This window comes from Terrapene carolina, unplaced genomic scaffold (genome assembly GCF_002925995.2).
Source record: "Terrapene carolina triunguis isolate 2854851 unplaced genomic scaffold, T_m_triunguis-2.0 Scaffold62, whole genome shotgun sequence".
Lineage (NCBI taxonomy): Eukaryota > Metazoa > Chordata > Testudines > Emydidae > Terrapene > Terrapene triunguis.
Genome location: NW_020664413.1, coordinates 2,684,909 through 2,707,641, shown reverse-complemented (window position 1 = coordinate 2,707,641; position 22,733 = coordinate 2,684,909).

Sequence of the window (22,733 nt, the reverse complement as noted above, 5' to 3'; positions counted from 1 at the left end):
CAGGCTCCTATGAGCAAGAGCTTCCACAGAAGGAGAGAAACAACAGGCAGAGCTAGAACACAGATCTCTAAAATAACTAACGGTCCAATGAAGGCACATCCTCCATCATGGGAATGAGGGGGGGGGGGAATACAATACAATTAAAAGGCAACAGGAAAGGAAATAGGTTTTCTTCCCATTTATAATCAACCTGGGGAACTCACTGCTGCAGGTTAATATTGAAAAAAAACTTCAGAAAAGGGATTAGATATGTGTCGGACTATGGATATAATCTACAGTGACACTAGTTAGTAACAATAATTACAGGGACTCTGAATCCTCATAGTCGAGGGGCATGGGCTAATCATTACCATGGTGGGGGAGGAATTTCATTATCCATGCATGGATAGCATTGTACAGCTAGGCAGTTGTATTGGGAGGGTTTGTTGCCTTCCTCTGAAACATCACATATAGGGTACTTCTGGAGGCAGGCTACTAGAGTGGATGATCAGTGGTGGGCTTGCATATAGAAACCCATTTTCTAGTGCAGCTAGGCCATTCCTAGTTTGGATGCCTTACTCTGCTCTCTCGCAGATTCCCTCTTCCACTTTTAACCTGGAGTATCTTCCAATTTGCTATGCTGAAGGTCGATCTGTTCTCTGGGGTAGCTGTGTAGGGGCAGGGTACATATATGATATCATGACGTTCTTAGGTGCTTGGCAGGATCATTACTTCCCAAAAACGATCAATAGGGCTATGTGTGTAGATGACATGTGATGCAGGGGTGTAGCGAGAGTGCAGGACACTTGGGTCAGGTACCCAGTTCTGATCTTTCACTCCACCGGCCTATGACAGCATGGGGGACTGTGGAAAAGCCTTTTGCTACTTTCTCTGGCTGGCTAGGGAGCAGTGTTGACATGTTCTGAAAGGATTCCTATCCAGCCCTCTAAAGCCAGACGCTAGATACAGTAGGTGCATGCAGTGCACTGCCTGGAGATCTAGATGAACCAGGAAAGGAAAAAGAAATAACCAGCCCACGTACTGCAGCTTGGTTGCTCCCACTCTCCTCTCTCTGCGGGAGCAGCAGCGTTTCTCAGTCTGAGTGAAATTGTGTGAGCCTGGCGGCTGCAATGAAGAAACAAGAAGGATGTGGAGAATTATTAGATTTTAATGGAATTGGCTCTTTCTTTGCTTCCTAATCTCTTGATCTCAAAGCAAGAAAAACATGATTTCAGAAAGGCTTCCTGGGGGTGGGAACCACTCGGAATGTGACCTGGCCCATCAGAGCCAGGAGTTTGGGCATGGAAATATGCATGTGCTTAGGCAGGCAGGGAGGAGAGGAGAGGAAAGGAAGTGTCTTCAGGGGCATTCCGAGCCAGCTCTGAATCTGAACGCTGCAGCTCATGCCAATCTTTCATCACTGGTGACTGACTGGACTTTTGGTTTGGTTCAAACAGCTTTTTCCACCATGTGCATCCTCCTGACAGCTCTGCACGCCCCAGCGTCTGTCATCGACCCCTCCTTTAGTCCCCCTTCCTCTCCTCACCCCTCTCTTGTTGGCACCTTGGTGCCAGCAGTGGGCCGATGGGATGGGAGGTCTCTCCTAGTTTGAGTCAGATGCAGCATGACCTTAATCCACTGAACTATAAATCCTCCAGGACTTGAGCCTAGAAGAGAATAAAGGCGGTCGTGCCCTCCAGCTGGGATCAAAAGGAAGGGAAAGGTGAGACCCAACATAGACAACAGCCCTACCCGAGCTGGTGCAGGATAAGCGGAAAAAGGGGAAATCACACCCACGCTGCTCAGGACCATCAAAATGGGCTTTGGTTTAGGATACCCAGTGCCTATCTATCACAGTGACAGACACATTCGATTGTTAGATTCGATCAGACAGAGCAGGCCAAACCCCACCTCTCCTCCCTGCAAGATTTCAACTCCAGTGCTGGGAAAGCTTTTTTAAGCAACCTGGGGAGGAGAGGGGGGGAATCATATTGTGCAACCATGCAAAGGCCTTTCCTTCTACTCATTCTGCTTGTTGAAACCCTGCCAGGCAGGCAAAAGTTTAATTTATATAAAGGCAAGAAAAAAAGAGAGACCCTCCTACCTAGCTCTGCCTAATAGCCAGTGCTAAGTCAGCTGCTGATCACGAGCAGTTGTCATGCCACAGAGGCTGGGGCTTGGCTGCACATGCCCTGGGCACAATGTTAATGTCCTGGGGTCAACTGTGTTTGCGCTTTATGGGCCCTTTTATTAACACCCCGCTCGCTCTCCCTAGCTAAGTGCCTCTGTGGTGCCTGAGATCAGCTGGGTGGGCACAGGGGGCAGCATTCCCATCCGGATCCGGGTTAGGTTTGAGTTTGATGACCCAGAAACCTCCTTTTTGGTCCACAGGTGGCAGAAATACAATCATATGGGATTTTCCCCACCTAGGGCTGCAGCTGAACAGGAACCAGGCCAGCTTCCGCCTCTGCTCCAGCAGTGACAGCAGCTCATTGGCTAAATTTCCCAAACAAGCCCCTCCATGCTTTCTCCCATGCTGCCCCCACCCCCACACTTGGGAGGAGATCCCCATAAGCTCCTCATCGCTATCCTCCTTTGAAACCCTCCTCAATGCTCTCCTTTGCTGTGAGGCCTACAAAAAACCCCAACACCTGACGACGGTTGGACAGCTAGTGTGTGAAGACTACTGCCTCTCATGCTGACCAATATTGTCTCATTGTTTCCCTGTGCTTCCCCACCTGTTGTCTCCTGGCTGGCTGTCAGCTCCTTGGGGCAGGCACTGTCTTTTTGTTCTGGGTTCAGGGCCGGCCCTACTGTTTTTGCCGCCCCCTTCTGTTGCACTGCCCTGTGCAGGGCCCAGCACTCGCCTCGTCCTTGTGCAAGTCTGGCTGTGCGAGGACCAGGGCAGTCTAACCCGGCAGCTCTGCTACACTCCTAACCCCTGCCCCTGTCTGCGCACTAACAGCAGAACGGGGTCCTCTCTGAGGGCATAGTTGTGCTCCCGGTTATCCTAGAGACACTGAGCCAGAGTCATCCTTGCCCTGCTCACAAAGCAGCTGCAAGAGGTGGCCCAAGGGAGGGAGGAGACGTAGTCAGTGCCTTTCCAGCTGTCGCCCGGTAGTGCAATATTGCGCCATGGCCTATACCAGCCATGGTGGGAGAAAGGGTACGAATTAGGGCAGCCCTCTGGCACATCCGTCCTGTGGCAGTGCCCCGGTGCATTCCTCAAGCACAGAGGTTTGGTTGCCCATGCAATGCAGGCGGTGGCTTTAAGCCACCCTCTTGCTGGACCGTTTACCAGTTTGCAGTTGCTGGAAGCACCCCTGCTGTGTCACCCGCAGAGAGGGGAAAGTGTCACTGATGCAGAAGGCAGAAATGAAGGTGGCAGTAGCCCTGTTTGGGGAGGGCCTTCTCGTGAGGGGCTCAGGCCAAGAACAAACTCCAGAAAAGCCAGGGGTTTGGCCCTTCCAAAAGGAAAAGTCATAAGCTCAGCCCTTGGGGAGTGGAGGGGGAGGGGGGAAGTAACAAGAAAGAAAGAAGCGGGCGGATGAAAAAAGGCAGGTGTTATTCGAGCAGAAAGCCCGACTCAGCAGCTTTCTTTCAAACTTCTCCAGCGGGGCTGTTTGCTTAGCTCCTCCGGCCTCAGCTGCGAGGCAGGGCCGGCGAGTGTGCACACAGGACATGATTTTTTATGCTGGCTGCGAGCGGGCTCTGAACGCACTTGGCTGCTGTGGCATTTTCCGGCCCTCCCGGCGGGCTCCCAAGGGGACCTCTGTTTGCGGTGCCACATCTGTTTGAAATTTTGGCACAGCTCAGCCAAAGAAACATGGTTTCTGGTGTCATGGCAACCAGTTTTTACTGATCCTATAGACATTTTTACTGTAAGGCCTTTAACTCCTTGGCTTGCAAACAGAAAATCCCAACTTATCGTAATTAGTCGTGGTTCCTGTAATGCCCCCTTGCAACAGAGAAGACACAAGTCTCAGCTGTGATGAATATCAAGGGAACAGAGACTGATAGCCACAGACTGACCCTGTGGTTCTCTCACAGGCCCAAACTAGAACCTTAGAACTCTCTGAACTGTGAGGGAGTCCAATGCGACTCCGTGAGAAGCCGGTTTCTCTGTAAAGGGCCAACTCAAACCAAACGCCCCACATGAAAACACTCCAGAACTTTGGCCGGTTCAAACCTGGATCTAGGGCTGAACTTCGCAGCTTACGCCCATCTGTGTTCAAAATTGTGTTTCACAGCCAAACGACGACGTGACTCAATGTGACTGAGTGTCTGTAGCTCAGTATGCAGTAAGGAAGAAGGTATGAAAGTCCTCCCCAAGAGGGACTGGATGGCTTGACTGATTGTTAGTAAGCTCCAGAGAATTTCCTCTCTAGGCTGCTTGTTTGAATGCAGCCCAGGCTGGTGGAAATAAAAGTTGTCATGATAGGTTCCATTTAGTAGCGGATATGAAATGAATTTGGTGTGTCACTTTACAGAAGAGGGTGAAATCCGCAACATGGATACATGGTGTAGGCTCCGAGGCATTAGAGATCTGCAATACATTCTGGTGGGAGCATGAAGGGCCCTGCAAAGTGCTAGTCAAAGTCATTCCAAAATTTCAATAATACTGGGATCTATGGAAGAATGTCTCTAGGGAAAGCACATTTTCTTTACAAGAAGCCAGCTGCCACGTGTGACATAAGAATGGCCATATTGAGTGAGACCAATAGTCCATCCAGCCTGTCTGACAGTGCCCAAAGCCAGGTGCTTCAGAGGGAAAGAACAGAACAGGTAGTCATCGAGTGATGCATCCCCTGTTGTCCACCCTCAGCTTCTGGCAAACAGAGGCTAGGGACACCATCCCTGCCCATCCTGGCTAATAGCCAGGGCCATCCCTAGCTATTTTGGTGCCCTACGCAGCTCCCCTGCAGGGGTGGGGTGGGGGGCTGGCCCCAGGCCTCCGTGGGGGGTGGGAGGGAGGGGGGCTGGCCACTTCCTGTGGGAAGTGGAATGACCCGGCCCCAGCCTGCTCTGGTCCCCTGGCTCCCAGGCTTGGGGGGAGGGCGGAACCGCCCCCCAGCACTCGCTGGAGGCGCAGCTGGGAGCCAGGGGAGCAGAGCAGGCTTACCAGTGAGTGCAGGCCCGACCGCTTCTGGAGTCCTCAGGGGAGTGGGGGCAGGAAGAGGCAGGCTGGGGTGGAGCAGGGGCTGGGGCCCTGGGGAAGAGCCGGAGCAGGGGCTGGAGCAGCATGCAGCTGCACAGGGCACCAGGAAATTTGCTGGTGCCCTACGCAGCTGCGTACTTTGCGTATGGATAAGAACTGCCCTGCTAATAGCCATGAAGGGACGTATCCTCTACACCATTGACAGCTATGTTACAATTGTATGAAATAAGGCTAACTGATGTGAACTGTTAGTAGAGACCACATTATTTTTGTTAGAGACCAATTAGAAACCAAATTATACATCATATGTCTGATAAGCAGGTCAAAGCAAGGTTATCCCAAGCAACAGACTTGGCTTTGCATAGGACGGAGATCAGTTGCTGGCTTGTTAAAAACCATGCTTCCCAAATGAAAGCATTAGCATGCCATGAAAGAACGGAAGTACATTCAATTAAAATACATACCACGGCAGAAAACAAGAATAAAAAAGGCAAGAACCCCAGTTTGTTTGCAATAAATGCGGAGGTGATCACAACACAAAGGTGTCCAGCACCAGAGTGTCATGCAATACAAGTAACCCTTACAAACTCTACTGGATGGAGTCTATTCAGAGACAACATGTCCTTATAGAGTGGCCTGGCCACTGGGATTCAGTCCATGCCCTCGTGATGAAAGAAGCACAGTTTGCAATGTAAAATTTGGACAGTCACCAGGAAGGGGTCCAGCCGTCGTGGGCACCAGCCTTTCCTCATGCAATTCCTTCCTCAAGGACCAACTCCCTGCTGTAATCTCTACAAGAAATCAGCTAACCAATGATGGGTAGGTGACGATCCACTCAGGGAGAGCTAATTTTATGTATTTATGTAATACAATGACATATGGAGCGGAAAGCTGGTCAGCAACGAAAACGGAGGAAGAAAAATTCGCTGTCATCCAGAGAGCAAGGGAAAGGTGAACGTGCAAGATATCGCTCTGTGATGGCATACCGAATGAGGAAATCAGAAGGCGTACAGGGGTGACCGATGTAGTGCAGGCGATGTATGACAGAAAGCAGAGATGGGGCGGGTCATGTTGTCCGCAGGCAAGACAATAGGTGGACAACCCGCATCAGTGACTAGATCCCCAGAGACCACAAGTGACTTCTGGGAAGACTGGAAACGCTCTGGGCTGATCCCATGACAAAACTCTTTGGCCAGAAATGGAAAGAACGTGCTCGCCACAAAACAGAATCGTCTGGCGTCGACTTGCGTTCGTGGAGGGACGAACGAGGACAAGCTGGACAAAGGGGATTTAAAACTCCCCAACAAAACAACAACCTTGCTGATGGTTTGGTGCCATTAGTTTGCACCACCGTTCCCTACCTGCTGGTGTGACCTTATTAGTTTCCTTTGTTCTCTCTCCTATCATTTCTGTCACTTTCTGTATTGCTGTTTCTAATTAGACAGTAGGCTCTCTGGGGGCGGAGAGAGTGTCTACTGATGTGTTTGTACACCTAGCATACTGGAGTCCTGATCAGCACACACGTGATCAGACTGTTGAGTGTCACCATTAAACAAATAATCAATAGCAGTTGTCAGATGAAATTTGATAACAGATGGAGCTGCCCCAGATGTCAAGAGCTGCAGAGAAGAGGTCTGTTAGGTCAACTGTGGTGGGACCCTGAAGGCTGCAGGAGAGCAGAGTATTTTGAATGAGAAGCACATTTAGTGCCACATAACAATAAACATAACAACATCTCTCAATCCAGCTGGGGTCATGCTATGGTAATGAACAACTAGTTGTTTCCTGCGTGGATCTAAAGGGTGGTATGGCGTGATAGGGCTATGCCTTCTTCTGAGGCATCTGGCATCAGCCACTTGCCAGAGGCGTGCAAGATACCAGGCTCAGGGGACCATTGATCTGCTCCATTACAGCTATTCCCATGCTGCTTTCTAGAAGTTGGAAAATTTCATTATCCATTGCCAAGAAAGAAAACCACACCTTCAATTCAGAGAGGAAAAGATGCATGCAACTAAGGCAGGGCTTGACTTATGGGGAGTCACGTGGTCTTGTTGGACAAGGACCCGGCCGGATGGTGAGTTCTCGGAACACCTGACTCTGCAAGTGACCTTCAGCAAGTCACTTGACCTCAGCCAGCACAGCTGGAAAGTTAAGTAAAACACAGTTTGGCAGGAAAAATAAAGATGCTACATCAGAGCTGATCTTTCCTCCTTCTGTATTTGGGTAAACTTTGGTTTGAAGGTACACACTCTAACCTGATAGGCAGAAAGTTGGATGGGTTTGGATAAGCACTCAGAAACTTTAAATTTAAGAAGCATTTAATAGGCATGGAAAGCAGGTTCTATGGAAATTACACTCAAAACAAGTAGAATTTAACAGAGCTTAGGTTTTTTTAATCAACCTATAAAATTCTATAACAGGGAAATAACCATTAAACTCCATAGGAATATCCAAAAAGTCTATAGAAAAGTTATTATTTTTTATTAAATTCTAAAGAGGACTATTCCATAAGGGACAAAAGATGGCGAGGGGGAAATGGGGTGAGGAAAGCGGAAAACAGAACCAGGGCTCTTTGATTCCACTTCTGGTTTTGTCACCAATTCCTTATGTGAACTTGGGCAAACTACTTACCTTCTCCGTGATTCAAAATTCTCCTTCTGTAAAACTGGGACAACACTATTTGCCATTTAAGGGTGAGGCTGTGAGACTCCAATTCAATAATGTTTGGAGCTCAGCTGTTATAGCAGTGAACATAAGAACGGCCACACTGGGTCAGACCAAAGGTCCATCTAGCCCAGTATCCTGTCTTCCGACAGTGGCCAATGCCAGGTGCCCCAGAGGGAATGTACAGAACAGGTAATCATCAAGAGATCCATCCCCTGTCGCCCAGTCCCAGCTTCTGGCAAACAGAGGCTAGGGACACCATCCCTGCCCATCTTGGCTAATAGCCATTGATGCACCTATTCTCCATGAATTTATCTAGTTCTTTTTTGAACCCTGTTATAGTTTTGGCCTTCACAACATCCTCTGGCAAGGAGTTCCACAGGTTGACTGTGCGTTGTGTGAAAAAATACTTCCTTTTGTTTGTTTTAAACCTGCTGTCTGGTAATTTCATTTGGTGACCCCTAGTTCATTGGGGGTCATATGACTCAGACAGAAGATTGTAAAGTGCCTTGGGATCCCAGAAAGTGCTCAAGGAAGGCAAAATATCATTATATTAGGTATCCTCTCCCACTTCTCCCTCTATGAGGACTTGCAGAGCTGAAAATGAAGAACCTCTGCCCCTGCCAAATATTCAGTTCTGGTTTTAGGTGAAGGTTTGGATCCGTTTTTATTTGAGCCAAACCCATTTGCCTGCCCTTGTTCGGAAATGACCCTCCACACACAGAGTGATTTCTGTGTATGTCACTAAGAGATCTTGTCTTGAATGCTGCACAGGACTTCATCCCAGGTACTATGGTCTGAGTAGGGAATAAGAATCTAGATGGACAGACAGATCTCACAAGGCTTTTTCAGTGTCATCAGGATCAATGTCCATATGGCACTTGTTTGGCCCATCAAACTTGAAAGTGTCTCTCTTTTCAGAAGTCTCTTTTGACCCTTTAAACAGTTAACAATGCTCCATATCTTCCCTCCGGCAGAACTAATTCCCAGACGTTGAAGCATTTTCATTGCAAAACACAGCTTGGACTTCTGGACTAAGTTATTTGTTTGGAAGATGTAGACACAAATGAAAGTGTAGCAAACTCATACCAGATTGGATCCACTTCTGAAGCTGCCAAACAGCTGCCAACTCTGTCGAGTTTGGGGATCTAGCCAGGCTGCTCTCTAGGGGACAAGGCTTAGGGGGAACCTGGGCTCTGGTGTCAATCTCTATAGCAGTGCTGGCATAAAAAAACTGTGCCACCCACTGCATTTTCCCACCCGCAAGTATATACACGGGGCCCACCACCTTCCTAGGCTGAAATGCTGTTGACTTGCAGTAGGACCACAACAAAAACAGCAGTAACAATTAGCAGTTGTTATAGCATTGTGCAGACAACTGATTTTTTTGCCAGCGGAAGAGTTAGAGACGGTAGGGCGGATCAGACCGGTGGGGTAGGCTCCTAGGGCAGACTGTGGAAGCACGCTCACTGCAGGGAGTGAGGACCAGGTGGCATTATTTCTTGTCGAGCACTGTCCGTGTGCCTGAGCGGTAAGAAGCAGAGATGCCACAAGGAGCGACATTAGACTAATTACTACATTCATGTTAAATGGGAGGAGAGTGGGCAGAGGAAGGGAGGGGGAGAGAATGTGGCTGGCGTGGGTTGGACGGGGAGAGGAATTGATTTGTACAGCTCTTGAGATGCTCCCGAAGGCTTGGAGAACACTCAGCGCAGAGCTCCCAACACCCTACGAACCAGCTACCCCTAAGTTGCTGATTGTTCACGGTTAATCTTGCAAACCGTCACCGAGCCTCTCTCCAGCCAGGGGCGATACAGAGAGAGGGAAGGACACGGCTTTTGTCTCTGTAAGTGGCAAGGAGATACAATTCCCAGCCTGCACTTACGCTCAGTTTCAGGTTTCCATTGAACAGCATCTGATATGTCCCATTTTCCATAGACGAATTAGCCAACCAGCAGACAAACAAAAGAGGCTAGTCTGCTACGTCAGCTAACGTGCTCAAAGGGGTGAAGAAGGGAGGGCTGACTAGTAAGTGATCTCTTCTTGGCTTGCTTATCTCTGTTCCAAGTATGCCTGGGAACCAGTGAATGAACACAGCAGCTTCAGAGCTTGCAAAGCCGGAAATTTTTCACAACAGATTCTATTTTCTAAAACCGTTTACAATGACACCTGCATGGTTTCATTTCATTCTGCCCGGGCTGGCGTCTATTGTATCGGACTTGCCTTCAGCCCAAATACATAGTGCTTGCCTTGTCTTTCCTTCAAGGTGAGAGAGATGAAACACACAAGCAGGTCTAGTTGTAATTAGCGTCGTCATTGTTACAGAAGGGCCTATACCAACACCCTTGTCCTGAGCAACCCAACGCTTTGGGGAAGCTTGGACCAGCCTCAGGCCTATTTGTAATGATTAGTATTTTGGACAAGTGGTGACATAAAGGGCCCATTTATCCCCCAAAGAAGATAAATGTAGCCAAATATACCTTTAATTATTATTATACCCCTACCCTACAATCATCCCATGCACAGAACTCCAACTGAAGTCAATTGCTTGTGGAATGATTGCAGGACTGGTGCTTGAATGAAAGCACCTACCCAGGCAGCGCCCAGATACAACAGTGATATGCACCCTAGAAACACCAGAGAGTGAAGACATTTGCTTATTCTGAGCAGATGGCCACATGGCGCCGAATCACCACTGGTATAATGCCACCAAAGACAATGGAGTTACACCAAGGATGAATGTGGCTTCCCAGGAACAAGTAACCTACTGTGACAGTTAGAACTTATCCAGCTTGTATATCGATAGAGCTCAGAGCACATCTCAACTTTAGGAAGGCTTTTGATACTGTCTCACATGCCATTCTCGTGAGCAAACTAGAGAAATATAGCCTAGATGAACCTACTATAAGGTGGGTGCACAACTGGTTGGAAAAGCGTAGTCAGAGAGTACTGAAAGTGCATCTCGTGTGGGGTCCCCAAGGGATCTGTCCTGAGTCCAGTTCTATTCAATATCTGGTTTGGATAATGGTATGGAGAACACAATTTCAAAGATTGTGGATGATACCAAGATGGGAGGGGTTGCAAGCACTTTGGACGACAGAATTAGAATGCAAGATGATCTTGACATACTGGAGAAATGACATGAAATAAATAAGATTAGTTCAATAAAGACCAATGCAAAGTACTACACTTCAGAAGGAACAAACAATTGCACAAATACAAAATGGGAAATGACTGCCTAGGAAGGAGTACTGCAGAAAATGATCTAGAAGTTAGAGTGGATCACAAACTAAAGATGAGTAAACAATTTAATCCTGTTGCACAAAAAAAAAAGCAAACATCATTCTGGGATGTATTAGTAGTAGTATTGTAAGCAGGACATGAGAAGTAATTCTTCTACTCTACTTAGCATGGATAATACTGGAGTATTGTGTTCAGTTCTGGGCACCACACTTTAGGGAAAGGTGTGGACAAGTTGGAGAAAGTTCAGAGGAGAGCAACAAAAATGATTAAAGGTCTAGAAAACATGACCTACAAGGAAAGATTGAAAACTGGTTTTGTTTACTCTGAAGAAGAAAGTATTGAGGGGAGACATGATAACAGTCTGCAAGTACATAAAAGGTTGTTATAAAGAGGAGGGTGATAAATTGTTCTCTTTATCCACTGAGGACAGGACAAGAAATAATGGGCTTAAATTGCAGGAAATGAGATTTAGGTTACACATTAGGGAAAACTTCCTAACTGTAAGGGTAGATAAGCAATGGAGTAAATTACTTAGGGAGGTTGTGGAATCTCCATCATTGTAGGTTTTTAAGAACACATTAAACAAACACCAGTCAGGGATGGTCTAGATAATATTTAGTCCTGCTTCAGTGCAGGGGGCTGGATTAGATGACCTATCAAGGTCTCTTCCAGTCTTCCATTCTATGATTCTACGATCTTGCTTGGCTGGAGCTCGCTCAGTGAAGGGCCCTCAGCTGTGGAACTTGTTTCTGCCAGAGATCTGGCTGAGCAGCAAGTCTTGCAACCATCTAAACATGATGTAAGATCCATTTCTTCAGGCAGAGTCACCTTAACAACCAGGAAGGATCGCCCTGCAGCTGCTTGGAGCTAGAATCATCGAGGTCAAGGCTCTTCGTGGGGATATTCCTCCAGTGTCAGAGGGGTTTGTAAAGACTGACCAGATCCTATAGCAATGGGTGCTTTGCAGAGGGACGCACTAATAATCATCATGGGAATAAGAAACGGAGACCACCTGCTAGGCCACAACCAGTCTGTTCCCAGAGGCCAACGGAGGACTGTTGCATATAGTAGCTGTTCTTGCGCTTGTTCAATACACTTTGAAAATGCAGAAGTGAAGGAGCTTCCACCGCTTCCTATGGGAGACTATTTCTACGGCTGAATGGATCTCAGCATAAGGCAGATTTTCCTGATAGCCAGCTGAAACTTCCCAATCCTCCAAGTTCTACACCTTGCATCACCCTATACAACTCTTCTCCCTCCTTTGGGTTCACACCCTTCAAACTTTTGTGGGAGGTGTCTCATCCCCAATGGATAGCATTTAGCCACCCTGGGGTCTACGCTGTCTTAGAGGTGCTAAACACAAATTGGGGGAACTGGCACTGGCTCAAGGACTTTCAGCTAATCTACTGGGTTGGCCTCTGGCCCTGTCCTACCACCTCCACCTGAGCAGCCCATACAAGACTTACTGGCCCCAGCAGAAGTGTGAGGCTTCCACCCCTTTGCCTCTTCTGAACTTAGTTGCGAATGGCAGACAGGTGGCCATCGTACGGCAGCAGCAGTTCAGGCTCCTACCAACACCGCTGGTGTAAGAAAGCAACACACCATGGCCTGTAGGGGGCGCTGAGTAGAAAGAAACTATTGCCAGAAGCCGCTTCTCCATTCGAAATTCGTTTGCAATGCAAGTTCTTCTCTCTCATAAACAAACAGCCCCCCCCACAAATCTCCCCTCAAACAAATCAAGAAATCAGTAGGGTGTCTGGTAACTGCTTGTTCCTCAGCGGAAGGACCTGTTCTCATGCCCAGTGAGGGCTCATGTCCCAGACTCACGTTGCCTCAAGGGCTGAAATACTGGTTCCTTATTCGGAAGATCAAGTCTCTCGGGCTCTGGTAATATTTTCCGGCCTTTCTAAGGTGCCTGCCTGAATGAATAAGGAAACACGACGACAGACTGGCTCCATGCGCTGGGCGATTGGTTACCACTTACATCACCGAGACAACCCAAACAGAGCGAGGAGAAAACCAAGCAGGGATTAAATCATCCCAGATTGCATTTGTAAACAAAGGGGGACGGGATCAGGTAACGGTTTCCCAAGGAGGAAACAAACAGGCAGACTGTTAAAATAACAAACACTGGAGCTCTTATACTTTCCTTAAACCATTGCTGCTGATTTCTTTGCCCCTCTCTCCCACACTTGATAACTGCTGTGCGATTTAATTAAATACGCCGAGGAGGACCGGGCTCTCTCTCTTTGGACGGCGCTGGTCACCTAGAATGCAGTGCTCCAAGGATGACAGAAGTCTAGTCCCCAACCACGCTTTGCTGCCTCTGGATCCTACCAAGAACCTCTCTTGCACAAAACTTCTTTTTCTGCATTGTTCAGTTCTGTTACTTTCTCGTTCTCTGGTTCTTTTCTTTTTAATGTTCTCCTCCCTCCAATAGTATGTCCGCCTCACCACTTCTCCTCTTAGGCCTGGTCTACATGAAACATTTAGATAGATCAACAGCGGTGTGACAAATGCATAGCCCAGAGCGCCAAAGTTCAGCAGACCTAGCCCCCGGTGTAGACGCGGCTAAGCGGATGGAAGAATTCCCTTCCATTGATGGAGGAAGCATCTAACATTACAGGGGCCCTGCTGCAGCTGTGCTTCTGTAGTGCCCATAGTGTAGACATAGCCCAGAGGCTGGATAGCAGCCCTCTGTGCAAACATCTTTCTGGCAACCGACCTTATAGGGGAGAGAGGCTCTTGAAAGCAGCACCTTCCATCCTAGAAGGTCTTCATCCTTCCAGATGCTTTGTCACAAACTGTGCTTTGACGCTGCTGGACTATTGAAGGCAGCCAGACCGTTAGGCGAGGGCAGGGCTCGGCGCACAGAGCTCAGAAGGAAAATTCTAAAGGGCGGTGGCCTTTGTTACTGGGGCTTTAAACCTGCTCTCCAGTTTGAGTAAATGGATTAAGAAATGGATTAAAGAACAGGCTGCTTAACGCTGCTGCTTAATTCTATAGCCTGGAGCAATACCACTTCGTGCTGCGAACCGGTCAGATCTCACAGGCTCCACGCATGTCAGGACTTGAGCCTTTTAAAGAAAACCAAAGTAGTAGGTGGTTCTCTTCCTTCTGAGTTGGTTCTAATTCAGTGCTCCAGTGAGGTGGTAGGGCCCACGGAGCGGCTGGAGGAGCCGACTTTCAGAGAAGACATAAAAAGCACCATGAGCTTGACTACCTACGGTTTTCATTAAAACTCCCGTGTCACTTTTTGCACGTATAGTGTGTCCAGCTAGGGTAATCATATTCTGATTATCTAAATTCCTTCAGTAGTCTCAGCTGCATTTAGAGTGCCTGCCTGCATCCTGTTGTTTATTATTGCAGTATGGCTATAAACCAGCTGCTTTTTTCACTTCAGAGGTGGCTGCCTTTCAGTGGTGGGCAAAGTGATCTTTGTGAATGGCACAAGTGTGTGAGCTATTTCGGTATCCTTCAGGATGAACAGTGAATAATAATAATAGCGCCCCCCATGGAAGGATCGCAAAGAATTGTACAGACATTCCCAAATTATGCTTCACACCCCCCAGGGATAAATATGATTATAACACCCATTTCACAGCTGGGAAACTGAGCCACAGTGAGAGAATAGGTAACATGCTCAAGGTCACAGAGGGAGTCCACTTACTGTTTATTTATAGGCTTTTCTATGGTTCTCAGCATTGCCTCACAAACATTAACGGATTTATCTTCACAATGCCCTGGGAGGGAGGCTGGTTTTATTATCCCCAACTTATAGATGTGGAACTGAGCCTTGCCCCAAGAAACCTCTGGCACAGCTGGGATGAGAAGACGGAACGTTTAATTCCCAGGATACATCTCACTAAATATAAATGAGCTACCCAAGTGCTGAAGGAGCAACGTGGGACTCAGCTGGGCTCTGAGGAGTGGAGTGGAGGTATCCACAGCATGCGAGGGCAATAAATTATCCAGCATTAAGAATGACTTTCTACAACCTTGGCTTTAAAGCTTCAATTTATGTCTTCCGTGCTCCCATCGTATTGTGCTGGTGGGGGGATGTGTGGGTGTGTGCCCACCATCTGGTCTTTTCTATAAAGATACATTCCCACCCACCCCAAACATCCTCCCACCCTTCCTTGAAAGCAGCAACACCGGCCGTTTGGAAACCTGACCGGCTTTCTATTTATAGACGCAGCCTCAAAAATGGAGAGGAAGTGGATGGTCAGGCTCCAAGGGAAAAAGCGCGCAAATCCCCTCAAATCCCTCTGCTCATAGAACTCCCATCGGGCTCAGTGGTGCACCTGAGGCTTGCATGATAAAGTTCCACATCTCTTAGCAATGTTTAGCACTCAAGGAGTACAAGTGACAGTGAACGCTGGGTTCTACGCAGTCCACCTAGATGGAGGCAACACTGGTGTACGGGGAAAATATCTGAAGAAAATGATGGCTGTTGTGTCTGCTCCTGCTGTTGGGGCTGCCTGTGATCACCATTTTCCTCAGCTGTTCAAAATATCGGGGACTTACTGGATCCGCTGCTCCTGGATTCCCAGAGAGGGCAATATCTGTCCCTCAGATTATGACCTTTCTCGTCTGACCTGTCACCTCCAAAATGGATTATTGCAACGTCCTCCACTTCAGTCTACCATTGAGGATCACTTAAAAGCTTCAACTAGTGCAGACTGCCGCTATCTCTGCCTCTGAAGCAGAAAGGGAAGACCTGAGCATGTAATGGTTGTACTCTGCAATGGCTTCCTGTTTTGCTTCAAGTGCCATCGACTGTGGGCATTATCACTGTGAATGTTCTTGGGGTGCCCAGGACTGAGAGTCACCTTGTTACCCCCAGCCTCCAGCTTACATTTAACTGGGTGTAAGCTCCCTAACACCACCAGCCTGTTTGTGCTCTCCTCTGGGGTATGCTAGTTCTTATTTTGCTCCAGTCCGTGAGTCCCTTTGAAGTGTTCCCCAATAGGGTCCAGCCCCTTATCCACTCAACTCTCTCAGAAATACCTGGTTTGCTGTCTCCAAAGAAACAGAATACACACCAGCATGTATGATTCAACTCAGAATCAGCACCATGCTTAATATCACAGCACTGAGATATATTTATAGTGAAAACCAGAATACATTTATCATCAAAGATTCAAGAGATCACGAGTAAGAACAATGGAAACAAATGGTTACATATAAAATCATAACACACTTTCTAGAGACTACACTTTACTACCTAGGTAAGCCTGTCTAAAGATGTTCTTTCTCACCCAAAGTCTTCTGCAGGTTTTCAGTCAATCCTGGCTGAGATCCCTTTTTCATGAATGTAAACACACTGCCTTTTCAATGCATAGGTGCAGGATGAAGGGGTGTCTTCTCTCTTTTATACTTCCCATCCCCCGCAAAAGCTCATAGTCTGTACTCACAGACAGGCAAGGCACCAAGGCTTATTTTTCCTATGTGCTGCTTCCTGTATCTCCATTCAATTTGCATGTAAATGGCCATCCATTGTGTTAGTTTACAATGCATAATTTACACCCTGAGAGAGGTGAAAAAACGTCTCTTCTTTGACAGAAGACCTGTTTTTTCTCCTCTGCTGGTGACTCATACCGTAATACGGAGTCTAAGAACATAGTTTCAGTATCTACACATAACTGCTTACATAGTAGCTGCGTGTTCATTTCACAACAACATTACTGACCAGTGTGGTTTTCATTTGAGTCCTTGGACGACATTCTTTGGTGCACCAGAATGTACATACCAGAATCAGGACATTCCTGTAAACCCCTGGTCAAGTGGCTTTAAGGGGTTCTTGGGCCACAAACATTCACACAGCTGTGAATATCCTAGGACCTGGCTAACTCACACACTGCTTCTCTCCTTAAGCAGAAGGCGTGATCCTCCAGAATGCTTTTCCTCTCCACTTCATGTACTGCGAACTGGGTAAAACACTTTCCTCCTGCAAGCTGTGGCCCTCCATCCAAGTTCCATGCAGGTGGCTATGCTCTGTCCCCTGTTGGGATCTTGGAGGTGGGTGACAGGGCATTTTCAGTGGATGGCCCTTGATCCAAAAAATGTTGCTCAGGCCTGCGCCCCTTCTCTCTCTCTCGTGTGACCCATTAGAACCCGAGTATCAGAGGGGTAGCCGTGTTAGTCTGGATCTGTAAAAAGCAACAGAGAGTCCTGTGGCACCTTTAAGATTAACAGATGTATTGGAGCATAAGCTTTTATGGGTGAATATGCACTTCGTCAGATGCATGTGACCCATTAGAACCCGAGTTTGCCAATTTTTGGGGTGCTGAGCAGCCACCGTTTGTTCACTCAGATAGCACAGCAATGAGGGTGGGATAGAAACCAGAGACAAAAGCGATTGGCTCCGTTGGGGCAGGTGCTTAGCAACGGGATGATGTTAGTGGGATTTGCACCAAAAGCTAGCAGCAGTTCTTCACTTTAATTTCAGTAATGTGCCTGCACAAGTCCAGTGAGAGGTGGAATGGAAATACATCTTTATCAGGCAACGGGGCCAACGCCTGCAACATTCCCATCCCAGTGACCTGCAGAATAAAGGTGGCATCTGGGAACTGAGTGCAACTTTCCTACAGCAGGGTGCAAACACTGGAGTCAGAGTCTGAACATTTACACACACAGCAGAAGAGAGCACATGCAAAGAGAATTCTGCCTGGACCTGTACAAATTTTCACAGGGGGCCTGAATTTCCCATCTGGTACAGGATGTGATAACAGAGAAGGGCCCTGCTTTTTACCTAGTCCTCCCAGAAAGATGGCAATTCACACCCTAAAAACCCTGTGTGTGTGTCTGTACGGGGAGGGGGCGGGGAGAAGAGGTTTGGCAAGTCACGCCATTGCCCCGTGACTCAGTTTCCCCATTTGTAAAATGTGGATAATCATACTGACCTCCCTTGTAAAGCGCTTTGAGATCTACTGATAAAGTGAGCTATGTAAGAGCTAGGGGAAAAATTCTGGAGCAAGACTTCGGTTTTGCGATAGCTTTTGAGGTTTCGAAATTTGTTTCAATCCACAAGGGAATGGAAATCACCCTGCTGAACAGTTCTGTGAAATGGACTTGTGACAAAACGTCCGTTTTCTGCTTGGAAAGGTCAGGATTTCAATTTTACTGTCTGTCTGTCTCTGTCATCAGAAGTGTCCAGAGAGCGCTGAATCTCAGAAGGCCCCTAGGGCGAAAACATCTTTGAAATCGATGTGTCGCCGCAAAAATGTTTCAGCTTCAATTAAACAGAATTTCAAGAAAAATACATGCTGTCAAAAATGTTGCAACCAGCTGTACTCTGTGCTCATTGGCATTGGGCATTGTAGGCAAGAGAAAGGCATCTTGGCAAAAATACGCCATTGAAATTCTGGGCAGATGAGCTCCATTTAACACCCACTAATTGTTGCACAATAGTTACAGAAATAAATGGAATTTGTTCATTAGATGCACTCCAATGAGTAATCCAAGTCAGGTTTAAATCATTATTTCTATCTTCCCAAGATGCTGCGCTGATTATCTTGCGGGCTGCTTCTCTTCGCTTTTCGGCTTAGATACAGGGAAGATGTTGGACACCCAGGCTCTGGAACGTCACCAGTTGCTGAAACCACATTACTGTGATGTTGTGAGACGTTCCGGACATGGGTTACCCTTGATTCTTAAAGCTGATCACAAAAACATAAGAATGGCCATACTGGGTCAGACCAAGGGTCCATCAGCCCAGTATCCTGTCTTCTGACAGTGGCCAATGCCAGGTGCCCCAGAGGGAGTGAACCTAACAGGTAGATCAAGTGATCTCTCTCCTGCCATCCATCTCCACCCTCTGACAAACAGAGGCTAGGGACACCATTCCTTTCCCATCCTGGCTAATAGCCATTAATGGACTTAACCTCCATGAATTTATCCAGTTCTCTTTTAAACCCTGTTATAGTCCTAGCCTTCACAACCTCCTCAGGTAAGGAGTTCCACAAGTTGACTGTGCGCTGTGTGAAGAAGAACTTCCTTTTATTTGTTTGAAACCTGCTGCCCATTAATTTCATTTGGTGGCCCCTAGTTCTTATATTATGGGAACAAGTAAATAACTTTTCCTTATCCACTTTCTCCACACCACTCATGATTTTATATACCTCTGTCATATCCCCCCTTAGTCTTCTCTTTTCCAAGCTGAAAAGTCCTAGCTTCTTTAATCTCTCCTCATATGGGATCCGTTCCAAACCCCTAATCATTTTAGTTGCCCTTCTCTGAACCTTTTCTAATGCCAGTATATCTTTTTTGAGATGACGAGACCACATCTGTACGCAGTATTCAAGATGTGGGCGTACCATGGATTTATATAAGGCTAATAAGATATTCTCCGTCTTATTCTCTATCCCTTTTTGAATGATTTGAACATCCTGTTTTCTTTTTTGACTGCTGCTGCAAACTGTGTGGACGTCTCCAGAAAACTATCCAGGATGACTCCAAGATCTCTTTCCTGATTAGTTGTAGCTAAATTAGCCCCCATCATATTGTATGTATAGTTGGGGTTATTTTTTTCCAATGTGCATTACTTTACATTTATCCACATTAAATTTCATTTGCCATTTTGTTGCCCAATCACTTAGTTTTGTGAGATCTTTTTGAAGTTCTTCACAGTCTGCTTTGGTTTTAACTATCTTGAGCAGTTTAGTATCATCTGCAAACTTTGCCACCTCACTGTTTACCCCTTTCTCCAGATCATTTATGAATAAGTTGAATAGGATTGGTCCTAGGACTGACCCTTGGGGAACACCACTAGTTACCCCTCTCCATTCTGAAAATTTACCACTTATTCCTACCCTTTGTTCCCTGTCTTTTAACCAGTTCTCAATCCATAAAAGGATCTTCCCACTTATCCCATGACAACTTAATTTACGTAAGAGCCTTTGGTGAGGGACCTTGTCAAAGGCTTTCTGGAAATCTAAGTACACTGTGTCTACTGGATTCCCCCTTGTCCACATGTTTGTTGACCCCTTCAAAGAACTCTAATAGATTAGTAAGACATGATTTTCCTTTACAGAAACCATGTTGACTTTTGCCCAACAATTTATGTTCTTCTAAGTGTCTGACAATTTTATTCTTTACTATTGTTTCAACTAATTTGGCTGGTACTGACGTTAGACTTACCGGTCTGTAATTGCCGGGATCACCTCTAGAGCCCTTTTAAAATATTGGCGTTACATTAGCTATCTTCCAGTCATTGGTACAGAAGCTGATTTAAAGGACAGGTTACAAATCATAGTTAATAGTTCCGCAATTTCACATTTGAGTTCTTTCAGAACTCTTGGGTGAATGCCATCTGGTCCTGGTGACTTGTTACTGTTAAGTTTATCAATTAACATCTGGGAAAGTTAGATGGTTTGCTTGGGAAAGTTGGATCAACTCTTTGCCAATGAAGTTAGTGAAGTTGGGAAGGGAGGGATAGCTCAGTGGTTTGAGCATTGGCCTGCTAAACCCAGGGTTGTGAGTTTAATCCTTGAGGGGTCATTTAGGGAACTGGGGTAAAAATCTGTCTGGGGATTGGTCCTGCTTTAAGCAGGGGGTTGGACTAGATGACCTCCTCTGATTGCCTTTTGTGTCTATTGCTAGGTGTAACTCATTTTGTGCCTTAGCCTTTCTGATTTTGTCCCTACATGCTTGACCTATTCTTTTGTACTCCTCCGTAGCAATTTATCCATGTTTCCACTTTTTGTAGGATTCGTTTTTGATTTTCAGGCCATTAAAGAGCTCCTGATGGAGCCACATTGGCCTCTTACTAGTCTGTCCATCTTTTCTTTGCATCGGGACAGTTTGCAGTTGTGCCTTTAATACTGTTTCCTTGACAAACTGCCAGCTCTTCTGACCTCCTTTTTCCCCTTAGATTCCCTTCCAGCTTTTTTCCTGCTCCTTGCAATTGTCTGGCCTCTCTGTCTCCAGTATAAGTGCAATGCACTAACCCAGCTGCGCCATCTTCAGCAATTGCAACTAGTGCAGTAGTGGCATTTTGCTGATTGTTTTAGGAGGGGAACTCAACTCAGCGTGGGGATCTTCCACCTGAGGCTCTCCCCCACCCCCAGGAATTGTTTTGGATGAAAAGAATCCATAAAATGCAGTGTCAATATAGAGCACATTTTGGCTCACAGCTGAAATACACTCAGAAATAGTCTAATGCTACACACATCCCAAATAAAGCTAGAAACAAAGCTTGGAGGACAGAGGATTAATTTGAGGTCAGCAGGGCTCAGCTTTCTGTCATAACATTGCCATGATGTAGGAGCAAAGTCATTACTCACCATGACATGAAGCTAAGAGGCGAAGGAACAGTTTGGAGCATTTCAGCACACAATCCCCTTCGACAACAATCTCTTCTCTTGAGGATGGCAGCAGACAATCTAAACAAGATCCTGTGTGTACAGAACAATTTAGCCCCTATGCAAACATTACTGGGACACCACGGCTTTCAGTTCAATGTTATTTTTAGTGGTATCCAAAACACGATCAGATTTCTGAGCATCCTTTTACATCCAAAAGGTGTAGTGTCATATATTAGGAGGCACTGGTCATGGCTCTAGAATTAAAGTTGAGTTGATTGTCCCGAGTATTAGATCAGGAGAAATAATTCATAATTTGACCACTTTTGCCACTTTGCTGTTGTGTCATTTGCTGCGAGCAGATTCTGAATTTGTCAGAATGATTCACTGTTCAATTGCTCACCAAGAATTACAGTAAGCTTCGTTTGGGAGCAGTTCATAGGTGTATTCAACATTCAAAAGTTGAGCTCCTTTGACTGGATACAAAAGGCACTCTGCTACCATCTTGCTTGTTGATTGTCGGCAGGGGCCTTCGTGTTATCTCTTGGACTCAGTTTTCCCATCTCTTTGGTAGGGTTTTACTTCTTGGCTGGTGAGTGTAATTCTTAGAAACAAAAACAACGAGGAGTCCTTGTGGCACCTTAGAGACTAACACATTTATTTGGGCATAAGCTTTCGTGGGCTAGAACCCACTTCATCAGATGCATGGAGTGAAAAACACAGTAAGCAGCATATATATTACAGCACATGAAAAGATGGGAGTTGCCTTACCAAGTGTGTGTGTGGGGGGTCAGCGCTAACCAGGGCCGGCTCCAGCTTTTTTACCGCCCCAAGCGGCGAAGAAAAAAAGAAAAGAAAAACCTGATTGAGCTGCTGCCGAAGTGCCGCTGAAGAGGAAGAGAGGGAGTGAAGGACCCGCCGCCGAATAGTCACCGAAGACTGGGACGTGTCTCCCCAATAACGGACGGAGTGCCGCCCCTTTCTATCGGCCGCCCCAGGCACCTGCTTCCTTTGCTGGTGCTTGGAGCCGGCCCAGGTGCTAACGAGGCCAATTCAATCAAGGTGGAAGTGGCCTATTCTCAACAGTTGACAAGAAGGTGTGAGTATCAACAGAGGGAAAATTACTTTTTGTAGTGACCCAGCCACTCCCAGGCTTTATTCAGGCCAAAAAAACTTCAAAAACAGACTTCAACGAGAAACTGCAGAACTGGAATTAATCTGCAAACTGGACACCATCAAATCAGGCCTGAATAAAGACTGGGAGTGCTTTTTTCAGACATCATTCAATAAGCACTGAACAGTTGCGCTTTCTGCAAATATTCCTGCCAGGAGACTTGCTTGGTAAAACGTTTTAGGAAAGCAAAAAGGGCACAAAGGTAGCAGAA